The sequence below is a fragment of the Halichoerus grypus genome, chromosome 12 (assembly GCF_964656455.1).
Source record: "Halichoerus grypus chromosome 12, mHalGry1.hap1.1, whole genome shotgun sequence".
NCBI classification, from domain to species: Eukaryota; Metazoa; Chordata; class Mammalia; order Carnivora; family Phocidae; genus Halichoerus; species Halichoerus grypus.
This window is the reverse complement of record NC_135723.1, coordinates 41843290-41856150: the sequence shown is the minus strand read 5'-3', so window position 1 is coordinate 41856150 and position 12861 is coordinate 41843290. Positions and strand designations below refer to the sequence as shown.

Here is a 12861-nt window from a genome sequence, read left to right as displayed (position 1 = left end):
ACATGGTAAAAGGAAGAATCAGTATGACTTGTTTTTCTACATTTCAAAATTGGTCCAAAGTTACTGGGCATCCAGAGCAAAGGAAAAAAAAAGACACGTGGATTAGAAAGAAAGGAAGGAAGGGCGAGAGATAGAGAGAGAGAGAGAGAGAGGTAGGAAAAAAGGGAGAAAAGGACACTAGGACATATAACTAAATACTTAAAAATGCCTTGTAGAGGTAAAGATCAATATAGCGTGGGAGTGCCTAAAACAGAGACCTGACTTCCGATGGGGGAAGCAGGCAAACAGTTACATTCTGGGCTGGGCTTGAAGGTCAGAGCTCAGCTCCATAGTGGCTGCTGCAGAAAGGGCATTCCACCCAAAGCCCAGCAAGCAAAGAAGAGAGCCATGCAAGCAGGAGGCATGTTTGGCAACTGGAATTAAGAGTCTAGCTTCGAGTGTGAGGTAGAACGCAGTCCTGGAGGGGCCTGGCAAGAGCCGCAGGGCCCGTTGGCAAATGCTGTGCTTTGTTTCTGTTAAGTAACAGGGGACGCTAGATTTTTGACAGGGGGTGGGGGGAGGCGGGAATTTTTTCTTTCTTTTTCCTTTCTTCCCTCAAGTACAAAATTCTGACACCATGTCAAGAATAGACTAGAAAGGCAAAAGTCAATAGGAAGAAAGATCTGTCAGGAGGCTCTGTAATAAATCAGATGAGGGATGATAAGGGTCTGCTCTCTGGTCCTGGCATGGGAGAGGTAAAGGAGAGGACAAACAAGAGACTCTCTGACAGGACTTAGTGAATAATTAAATGCGAGGAAAAGGATGAGTTGTCCATGACTCAAGCCCTTAAATCCTGCCTGACCAAGGTCATCCACAAGACTGAGGCTGCATCTTTTTCTTACGTTTTATTAGGACTAGTGTCAACCAAATTAATATATCCCTTTATGTCACACATATTTTTCATCATTGAAAAGTATACAGAAGTGTTTCAAAATGGTAACAGATTATTAAAATGTATCTTTCTTCAAAATAAAAATGAAATGTGCTATTTCAGCCAGTCCCATGACGTGACACCTGAAGCACCGTAGTTAAGATTCCTAGTTCAGACTTCAGCATTTGTCCTTTTCTGTTCATTTACATTTATAAAAAGTAAAATGAGCTTTAATTTTTTTCCGGAGATTTAAATGACTTGGCACTCACTGAGCCTATTTGTATACCTCTCCCACATTGCCAGGGATAACGCAAAACTGATCAATGCAGATGTTTAAAAATTACTTGAATGAATACATTTAAAATTTGCAGTCAAATAGAAATCACCTGTTCCCCAAACCTGTAGCCAGTTTTTACGGCTAGCATTCGGCTGCCTGGTAAATGCAGGTATGTAAAATGTGGCTACTGTTCATTATATGACTATTTACAAATTTCATCCACAAAAATCTATTTCCAAAATAATTTACCCTTATCACCAAGCTTGTTATGAAAAATTGCTAGCTGCTATATCCAAAGCCAAGTCCTCATTAGTGCTAGTGCAAAGAATTGCTATAGATAGAACAAGATGTTTGGTAGATACTTCAATGCACTTACAATATTTCCTTTGAAAGTGACATCACTATATGGTCACTAGATAATTAGAAATTTTACCCCTTATAATAATGTTCTATCTTTGTGTTTTGAAGGAAAACCACTGATTTTTTATCTATTTATTATTATTAGCCAGTGACCTCCTAATCCCATACAAAATAGAGGTCAAACTTTGAGTTTTGGCCTTTAGAGGCCTAGATGATCTGGGTCAACTGATTTCGAGCCATAATTCCTTTTAACCTGGTGGGTGATTCCTGAAGAATGAGGGTTTGTATCACTGGTTATGCGGGTGCTGAGGACAAGGGTCACTGGGAAGCTGGTTTCAGAAAGGTTTCATGGGCAAGAAGGCAGGCAGGGTAGAGGGCAAGACAGGTCAGGGGCTATCTCCTTTCTTTTCTGGATCAAAGGCTTTAGTGGCAGCCCTGAGCCCTGGCACGTGCAGGCATGTGAGTGTACGCACAGGGGTCAGCTGGGATGGGGTCCCTGGGGATTGACCTAGTCGCAGTCAGCTCCGAATAAGGGGCTCTGGAAGCCTGAGCCACAGCTGTAGCTCCCAACTCTGATTCACTGACTTGGCAGCTAAGTGTTTGGATTGAGTCTAATACATCTGAATCCCAGTTTGAGCCACATATTGGCTAAGTGACCTGGGGCACCTGGCTGGCCCAGTAGGTAGGACATGTGACTCTCTATCTCAGGGTGGTGAGTTCAAGCCCCACATTGGGCATAGAGCCCACTTAAAAAAAATTGTAAAATCAATTTTTAGGTAAGAACAAATTTAAAAATAAAAAATAATTGCATATTAAAGGAAATTCTATTATAATATTAGATAAAATAAGCTTGTAGTTCTAAGTATTTTTTAATTGAGTGATCCCATGAAGACAAAAGATAACAGATTATTTGCCTTAATTTGGCTGTTAGATTACTAGTTCTGTATCAGTGGGCTGTTTCCCTTCTTTCTTTCTGTCATTTTTTTTTTTTTTTTGAGATTTTCTTTATTTGGGCAAGAAAGTGCAAGTGAGAGAGCACAAGCAGGAGGAGTTTCAGAGGGAAAGGAAGAAGCAGGCTCCCCACTGAGCAGGACCATCCCAGGACCCTGAGATCATGACAGGAGCTGAAGGCAGACCCTTAATCGACTGAGCCACCCAGGCGCCCCATCCCTTTCTTAATTACAGGTATGTATCGTGGCAATGTACCTAGCTAACAACATTTCCCAGCCATCCTTAACGGGTAAAGGTAGTCAAGTGAAAGCTATTGAATTGGGTTTTTGGAAAAGCTATTTAAGTGGAGCTTACTTTTGCCTCAATCCCCTCCTTCTATGCTTGGAGATGCAGCAGCCACCTTGTGATCAAGAGGCAACCTGGTATATGGAAGTCACACATTAAAGGTGGTGGAGCAGAAAGACAGAAGTCTAAGACATTGATGGTCTCATGGAGCCATTATACTAACCCTTGATTACCAAACTCAGGACACTTTTAGATGAAAAAACAAAACAAAACAAAACAAACCCTGATTTGTCTAAGCCACCAGGTTATGACTGTCCATTATTGGCAACCAAATGCAATTCCTGACTCATTCGTGTATATACACATTACAGGCAGCACCTAGCTACTTCTATTTGAGGGGAGATTAAAAGATCCCCAGTTTTTTCAAACACGCTTTCCCCCTTGGTATTATAAAGTATATATTTGCTATAAAGTGTATCATGCCAGTATTATTCATTCTTTGGAAACAGGGATTAGAAGCATCTGTTAAAGTGCAACTGTTGTCTGAGAAGAGTTATACTTTATCAATATAATTGAATATCTCCTTGTGAATTAATTTATTAACTTCCATGACTGGGTAGGTCCTGAGGGAATAGAACATAAAGACAGGTAAGTTTTCCTAAAGGAAGACTGGTCAAGAAAAGGAGCAGTGTCAGGCTACTATTGTAAACAATCACTTCTTCCTTGTCCAGCACCCCCGCCGTCCATCCCCGGACTCCATTGCCCCCAAAGACACTGACGGGCAGCCTTAGAGAGCACAAGAAACAAAAGGAGGTGCAGAATCTGAAGACAAACTTCTAATTCTTTATTATATAAAGGCTCCCCACAACCACCTCTCTATATGGGAGTACTTTGTTTACCCTACGAAAAAATTCCATAGTTAACTAATAAACAGCACTGGTAGATTAGTCATTCAGGTAACTGAGTCACTTTTCTATCCACCAACTGCTGTGAAAGAAAGGACAAAATGGTGGCAGGGAGCAGCTAAAGCACAGGCCCAGTTCAATGGGACTGGATTTACCTACAGTTTGATCTAGTGGATGACTGGTCATTTCAGGCACTCAAACATGTCTCCAAGTGCTTGTTATTTTCTAGGCTCTGTGCTAGAAACCACATTTGGGAATGATGATGATGATGGCCTGTCCTCGGAAAACTGAGCAATGTAAATAAACTGCTGCAATACACTGTGGCGTACGTGATACTGCAAGTGTATACGGAAGTTGAAGTAGGAGAGCAGAATTCACTGTAAGGATAGTGAAGGGTGATCAGGGAAAGCCTCCCCGGGCAAATGATGCCTACAGAGGATTTTCAAAGATGAACAGGATTTTACTAGGGAGATAAAAAGGGAGATATGCATTCCGGTCAGAGGGAACAATGCACAAAAAGCTGGAGATAGGGAGAAGCATGGCATGTTTGAGGCATTTCAAATATTTGTTATTTCTGTAGCATCAAGTGCTAAGGAAGAAGTAAAAGAAAGGGAATTAAGGGGAGCCCAGATCAGGAAGGGCATTGAATGCCCTGCTAATCAGCATGGACTTTTCTCCGATAACCAGTCACAGAAAGTGAGCCAGTGCTACGGTAAGATTTAGAAGTTTTAGAAAAATCACTGCTGGCTGTCAGTTTGGAAGGGAGCAAGGCTGGAGGAAGAAATATCACCTCGGAAACCTCAGTAATAATGCAGATGACAAGGGACGAGGGCATGCATGTTGAGTGGCTCTTCTTGGCATCTGTTATGTGGAGGGCAAGGTGGGAGGAGAAGGGAGAGGGAAGGGAAGTTAAAATCTTTCACCGGGATGGCAGTGTTCACTTTGGAAGAGTCACTTTTCACCTGCCCTCTGCATTTATAAAGCACACAGGAAATGTATGTTCTCTCTGAATTCACTTTTTTAAAGTTTTTTTAAATCTGTAATTATACTGCTAGAGAGTTCGCTAAGTGAACCAAAGCTAGAGGTGAGTAAGGAGACTCTAAAATTCTGCTCTAGGTGGCCTCTGAGCCTTCTGAAGTAGTATTATCACTTTGCAAGAGAGAACCGTCTCCTTTTTTAAAATGAAAAATAGGCAAGATGAGAACAGAGTGGGCCCCAAATATGTGGATAAATGAGAAAACATACTTGAAGCACTCTGAGCTTCAAAGAACTGTACCTATACTGTGAGATCCCTAAGTACGGGGTTGTGGCAGGATGATCAACAATCAGCATTGTGCAGAACAGCCAAGCATAGAATTAACCCAACGCTGGAATTCTTTAAGAAGAGCACTGAGTTATGGTGATGGTGGCCAGGAAAAATATAGATGACTTTTTTAGTCTAAGGATGACCCAATATGGGATACACTTATACTAAAAAATTCTGTTATTTATTTGAAATTCAAATTTAACCGGGCATCCAGTATTTTATTTGCTACAGCTGGCCATCCTAATTATGGTAGTTCCTTAAGAGAGAACAGTTGCTCAATTAATAACCGATTTACCTTATTCGTGGCATTTTGACTTCTCTTATGCAATAGGAAATGCTGTAGCTACATATGAGGGAATTATGAAGCACGACAAAATAAACATGTGAACAAAAATGACCAGTTATAAAAACTTTCTCAGCAATGCTGGGAATCTCTTAAAAACTGTGCCGTTTAAAACAGCAAGGACAGGAGCATCCACTCCTAACTAATGAAACAGTATATTAACACTTTTTAAAGAAAGAAAAATGTTCATTAACATATTATAAGTACTTCGACTTCAAAGACAAGTATTTCTAAAGAGCAAACAGCTCACAAGAATATAGAGGCATAAAAACTTTTCTAAAGAGGTAACACTTGGAAGAAAAAATTTAACAAAGAATGCTTTCGTGATAAATGACAGAAAAGACAACCCCCACCACCACCAAAAAAAAAGTTTTTCATGCTCACGGAGGTCTTACTAATATGTCCTCAATTGACTGCCAAAAAAAAAAAAAAAATAGGATGACAGGGCCATCTTTGGAATCCAGGGCAAGGTGGAAAGCCCAACTGTCCAAATCTGGGAATCTTGCAGTATTTACTCTAAAGCATTGTGTTATTTTTAATGCACTTTAAGCTCACTTTTATTACTTCCAGACCTCTTTCCTCGTTAAGGCACAGATATAACCTGGGAGCCACTTACAGGATAGATACCAAATAGTCTGTCTGCTGGCGAGATACAGACCTCCACCTTGCATGCATATCAGCTGGAGAAAAAAGAGCCCTTATTCATCAAATTTAAAAAGCACTCTCTCATTTCATGCTAATTGTATGGTCCTTTGCATGATATACAAAAGATTGCCTAAGATGAAAGGCATTAAAAAGAAAACTACCAGTCTTGGAGGTTTTTTTTTTTTGGAACAAGATTAACTTATTACTTTTTTAGAGAAAGTAAATGACTGACTAATTCAAGTATTACATTTATCTGCACAGAATGACCTTTACAGGTTTTATTATTATCAACGCCTATTCAGCTGCTTCTCTGCCTAACATAATGTGACCTCATTCAACTAATCTTGGTGCCCCAAAACCTTTTAGGGTGATGTCAAACAGTTTATAAATTAAAGAATTTAAAATAAAGTACACACGGGTCTTAAATGATTTTTTTCCCCCAAAAAGGAAATAGTTAAACCACCCTGGAAAAGAGAGGCTGATTATTGATAAATGGTTGTTTCCCAGCTCCTACTACACACACATTCTGCTTCGGCTGGTTTCTTATGGAAGCACAAGATGAAAAAGTCATTTTTGGTTATAGATATTATCACCAGTAATAATATGTAATAACATGATAAGTGACAGAATATTAGTCAAGGGTTGTAAAAAAGATGATAAGCCATGATAATTTGTGCCATACCATAATTTATGGCATATGGTGATATAGGAATTGGGTCTTTGAAAACCTGCGTTAATTTAGATTGATGTTACTATAAATATCAACCAAGTATTAACAACTACGTCAAAGCCATCAGGGGAAGAGAGGTGCAAAAGAGAGAAACACTAGGTGCAGTTCATTCATGTAGGCTGCACAACAAAGAGACACTTATTCCTTCAGTAACTATCTATCGATTGCTATCAGTCAACTGAACAGGGTTGGTAAGTCCGAACAACAGCTGCTTCAACCTGCGGTCCTTGCCCGGAGCAGAACAATAATTGGGCTTCTCCAACTGCCCCCAAAATGGATTCTTCAAGAGGTTAAAATCTGAATCAACATGCTGCTATAACTAATATTTACTATACATATTGAGGATCTTTTTAAGCCATGAGACTAGCATTGTCCAGTAAAATTTAAGGCGAGCCGCATACGTGATTTTCAGCCACAGTAGAAAAGGTAAAAGAAAAAGATGAAATTAACTTTAATACTTTTTTAACCCAGTATCTCCAGAATATTATCATAACATGTATTCAACATAAATTATTATTGAGATATTTCTGATCTTTTTTTTTCATACCAAGTCTTTGGAACCCAGTACGGTTTTTATAGTTTTTTACACTTCAGCACATCTGAATTCAGACTAGTCACATTTCAAGTGCTAAAGCTACACGTGGCAAGTAGTGACCACATTTGGCAGTAGAGTTAAAATTTCACAAACTAAAAAAAGAAAAAGAAAAAGAAAGAAAGAAAGAAAGAAAGAAAGAAAAAGAAAGAAAGAAAGAAAACCTTGTTCTTAATTACTACTTAATGTTTTCCTGTGAGTCAAATCTCAAGCCACCTGTGTAGTCACTTGTTCTTTGTGTTAATGCACACACTGAAAACACAAACTATACCGCTAAAAACAGGGACTGAATCCTAAGAAGGCCATGCTTAATTTTCACTAATAACAAGTATTTATATATTAAACTACTTGTTTTCCCTGGCCCCATTTCTGATCTTGCCACAAATTTCAGGAGTTTTATTTTTTTCTCAGGATCTAATTATCAGCCACATCGCCCAACATTCAGTGAAATATTCACATCTTTATCATTTGGTCTTTGAATAATATAGTGTTCCAAAGTAGTAAATTATGTAATTCCTAAACCTAAATTGGTTTATGACTAATTGGTAAGAATCGTGGAGTTTCCTCATGAAAAGAGTTCCAAAAAATCAAGAAAAGAATAACTAAAAACAGATGACTATCAAAATACACTAAATTCCAGGCTAACAAGCTCTTGGCCCTTATGAAATGACAAAAGACAGCTTAAGGGCTTGCATGCTAAACCAAAACCCAACAAACCATTTTAAAGAGCCGAAGCAGGGATGATCATTAGTAGAAAAATAAGTGACAGAAAGGTGCCAGTATTTAATCCTCAAATCTGAACATTTGAAATTTAAAAGGCATACTTAAAAAAAAAATGAATGCCAATTCATTTTTTTCTTCTCTCTCATGAGATGTTAGAAAATTTTAATTTCAAGTTTGGGTTTTGATTTGACTGACAATTCCAGGCAATATATTAGGAACCAAACCCAAAATGTTAATAGAATTATAAATGTTATAATCAACACCTAAAAAGATCTTGAGATACAAACAGAATAGTCCCCTGAATCACTTATGAGATGACTATATCAGAAAAAGTAAACATTCCCATATTATGCTTTTATGCATAATTTATATATAATTTAACCTTAAACTTCTCCTAATATATCATTTTCAGATCTCATACTCTCCTGTGGCACCACCTTTCTGCATCAGTAAAACTCCTTGACTCTTAACTTGGTTAAGGCAGTGGTTAACTGAGTCATTTGGTTAATTGACGGTTAACTTTGTGATGCCCTAAAATTTGCCTGAGTGACGATTACCTCTGAAAGACAGTTACAGCCTCCAAGCCTGGGCTTCAGTTATGGTCAACTGTCTTGCATGACCTTGCAATGATGAGCTTTTAGAAGTGCAACACAATTTTTTCTTAACTACAAATCTTTAACAGGGTAATAGCCCAGAAATTTTCAGACACGGAGAACAACATTTAACAGAGCCTTGGCCAAAATAGGTGTTCAAGAAATATTTATTGAAATAAATGAAATGGTCTGACAGTTCAAAAATCTCTTTGATAAGAAGCTAGGGAATTGTAATTTATTAAGCAGGCTAATCAGGTTTTAGTTAGGCAATGATAAAGATGCCAATGCGAAGTTACTCAGAGGATCTTTTGGTGACTAACCTTATGCTAGAATCTGGATCCATTTTTCTTTCAGAGCAAAACTACAACTAAGTTGAAAGCACAGAATACTGGTTTTGGTTCTCATTGTCAATAGGCATGAAGCAGAGGTTTAAAAAAAAAACAAAAACATGTACACCCATGGAGATTTATCCAACTGAAAATGGTACCTACCTCTTTTTGATCTGCTTCAGTGGCCCTTTTGCACAAGTGTGATTCCTGCAGGCTCTCTGTAGGCATGACGTACAAGTGTATATTGGTACATTGACTTGGACTTGCGAGTTCACTGTGGCCCTGGCCGCCCAGGCCCTGGGGAGCTAAAATGCTACTATATTGCTTCCTTATTTCCTTCCTTCAACAGATGTTTATTTGACACGGATTTCATATACGTATTGTTTTTAGGCTCTGGGGTTTCAGAAATAAATAAGACCGTGAAAGTCGCAGGTTTCAAGAATCTTCTATTCTTCTAGTAATTACCTATACCTTGTCACATACAGCACAGTCTAAGCAACTGTTGCATGTAAACGTTTGACATATTAAAAATTGGGAATTAAAAATTTAAGAAGTATTAAAAATATTTTGGTTTGAAGAAAATCTTCAGATGCTTATCACGTACTTATTTTGTCAACTTAATTTTTGCGCAAGAAAGTCTTGTACTAAATAGCTAAAAGGGACAAAACACATACAGAAAGATATTTAGGAATCACATGGGAATAAAAGGTACAACATAGGGAATACAGACAGTGGTGCTGTAAGAGTGTTGTGTGGTGACAGATGGAGGCTACACCTATGGTGAGCACAGCATAATCACTCGGGAACGAATGTAACGTTGCGTTTGTCAACTAGACCCAAATTGAAAAATTTAAATAAAAGATACTTAGGAATCACTAAAAAGTAAGAGGAAAAACGTTTTGATGCATTTAAAAATAGAATTTAAAATGTGTCTTCCACCAGGAATGGATGCCCACAACAGTCAACATAGAGGAAAAACACCGAATACACAACTGAGTTTTGAGGAAAGGCCTAATACATGATAGAGCTAAGAGCTCCTTTAGGATTTGGGGATTAGAATCATCACTGAGCTGGCCTAATCGGATTGATTAAAGATAACCTGATGGGGCGCCCGGCTGGCTCAGTCGGTAGAGCGTGCAACTCTTGATCTCGGGGTTGTGAGTTTGAGCCCCGTGTTGGGTGTAGAGATTACTTAAAAAAAAAATAAAATCTTTAAAAAATAATAATAAATAAAGATAGCCTGAAAAACTAACAGAAGCCATGGAAGAACTTGGTGAGAACAGTTCAATGCAGGGAGATGGAGTGATTTTGCATATATGCTCCCGTTAATCCAGCATTAAAAGAATAAGGAACTTGCCCAAAGTTATGGTGTTTCAGGGCTAGAATAATGAACTGGACAAGTTATTCTGTCTTAGGTCTAACCTAAATGTTCACTCCTGCACACAACTAGCATTAAACATTTATAGAGTGGCTGGCCTATGCCAGGCACAGTGCTAGGCACAGGGAACACAATGCTGAATCAACCAGGATTCCCTACTTCATGATGGTTTTGGGCATGATACAAGGAGCTTGAACACAGGCATGTAAAGGCATTGAGGAGGCAGAGGAGAGGACTTGGCCTAAGGGAGACAAAGATGGCATCAAAAATGAAAGATACTTGAGCAGAGGCCTGAAGATAAATAGGGATTTTCCAGGTGAACATGAGGGGTAAAAGATAAAGAAGGCTCTCCAGGAAAAGGAGAGAATTGCACATATAAACTCCAAGGAAGGGAACAGGTTCATGGCATGGTAAATAAACTCTGTATGGTGACACAGAATGACCTGGATATTTATACGGGGCAAGGCCAGATCATGAAGGGACATGTGCCTCAGACAAAGTTACTGGATTTTATACTGGAAGCAGCTGAAGAGCGCCTAACGTCATCAGGTAAGGCAGCTCCGTGGTCATATCTGTGGGCAAATGGACCGAATGATGGTAAGACTGAGGACCAGGAGGCCATCTCAGAAACTCTTCACAATAGACAACGTGAGAGATAATTGGGCCTGAACTACTGCGGCTGCGGTGGGGAGGGAGTGGAAAGGGCAGCTAAGTGAGGTGGAAGCAAAGTCACTGGGTGACCAACTGGGTTGAGAGTGGAGGAAGAAGAAGTCAAGAGTAATTCCCTCGGTTCTGACTTGAGAAGATACCTGTCTCATCACGTCATTCTATCAGCTTTCAATTTTGGATTCTGGCTTCCTGAGTCACTGCTGCTGTGCCACATTCCCTCTGTCCTAAAGAATGTCCCCAGGCGCCACTGACTCTAGAGGCAGAAATACAGAGGCCGCCGCCCCACCCCTGAGTGGTGGTGATGAGAGGGAAGCGCCACCTGTGCTCCTCCCGGGCTTCTCTGTCCAACCTTCAGCAGCCAACAGCAGCAATCCTTTATGTGATGCTCAGTTTAGTTTTTTTTTTTTTAAAGATTTTATTTATTTATTTGACAGAGAGAGAGAGAGCGAGAGGGGGAACACAAGCAGGGGGAGTGGGAGAGGGAGAAGCAGACTCCACGCCGAGCAGGGAGCCCGATGCAGGGCTCGATCCCAGGACCCTGGGATCATGACCTGAGCCGAAGGCAGACGCTTAATGACTGAGCCACCCAGGCGCCCCCTCAGTTTAGTTCTGTACACAAATAGTGAGGCCAAAATATAGTTATTACGGACCCCAGGAGTACAAGGCATTATGGAAAAATCAAAGCCAAGTACAATAGCAGGTTTCTTGAGAGTGCGACAGGAACGCCATATGGTGCAAAGCAAAGATTCTGTGGTTCGTCGGGTGCGAGTCTCACTTCTGGCTCCATTATTGTTACTGGTTGTGTGACCTTGGGAAATGGATATTCTTGAGACTTGGCTGCCTCCGCAATAAAACAGATAATAGAGCCTACCTCATCTGTAAAAATTAATGGTAATACAGTAAAATTCCTATTAGCCTAACTTGTCATAGATTCAAAAGATAATAATAAAGTAAACATCCTTCTTTATTTCCCATCCCCTTTGACTACTCAAAGAGCTCCTGCCTCCAAACAGAGTCTAGTTATCTCCAATGGGTATTTCTCCCTACTGCCCTCACTCCCATCCACACTGATGTCTATTGTTAGAAAAATGAAGCTTCTAAAAGCAAAATAGGATCATATCTATGTCAGAGACTTTTGCAGTCCATCCAATATTCATCTTTCCTTTTCTCTTCATTAATGAACTCTGATTTTGCTGGGGGTAGCAAAATACCAGGTTAAAAACATTTCCCAGGCTACATTGCCGCTAAGGGTAGCCATGTGACACATTAGGGCCAATAAATCTCTGCTAGAGAGGTTTTGGAACGTTTCTGGTCACAGGTACTTTCATTCTCCCTTCACTATCCTTCCTTTTTCCAACTTCCTGGAAACTGGATATGATGGTTAGAGCTACAGTAGCCATCTTGCAAACTATGAGGAAAAGATCAAGACTCACAGGACATCAGTCTTGACAAACCTGAATTCCTGAAACAGTGCTTCCACCACCTTCCAAGAGATTTTTCATCACATGGGACAAATAAAGCCCTAATTTAAGCTGGTGCCTTTCAGGCGTTTATAACTTTCATCTGAGCACAATTCCTGATTTAATCCCTTCAACCCTACTTTAGTATGATTTTCAAGGCATTAACCATAATTTCCTTCCAACTGAAAAAGAAACATTTACTGAGTGTCCAGCATATGTCAGACACTGAGTATATAAACATATAAACAAAAATTACATATTGACTCATTCAAGTCTTACAGTAACCCTGCAAGGTAAGTACTTCCATTCACATTTTACAGCAAGGGGACCCGAAGATCTAAGATGCTAAGTATTATCAAAGGCACCATGCTGATATATGGGGAAGCCAAGATCTGAGCTCCAAGT

The 12861-nt window shown here is 39.6% G+C and overlaps 1 protein-coding gene and 1 long non-coding RNA gene across 5 annotated transcripts in view; one reads left to right on the top strand and one right to left on the bottom strand.

Annotated features, from left to right (window-relative positions):
- Positions 1-12861, bottom strand: part of UMAD1 (UBAP1-MVB12-associated (UMA) domain containing 1) — a 211971-nt gene that overhangs the window by 43955 nt on the left and 155155 nt on the right. The gene's annotated exons all lie outside the window — the stretch shown is intronic.
- LOC144379570 (uncharacterized) overlaps positions 1-12861 on the top strand; it is a 151724-nt gene that overhangs the window by 134859 nt on the left and 4004 nt on the right. Inside the window, exon 3 of the long non-coding RNA XR_013442775.1 lies at positions 2546-2732. This is a non-coding gene — a long non-coding RNA (uncharacterized LOC144379570). The remainder of the gene's footprint in view (positions 1-2545; positions 2733-12861) is intronic.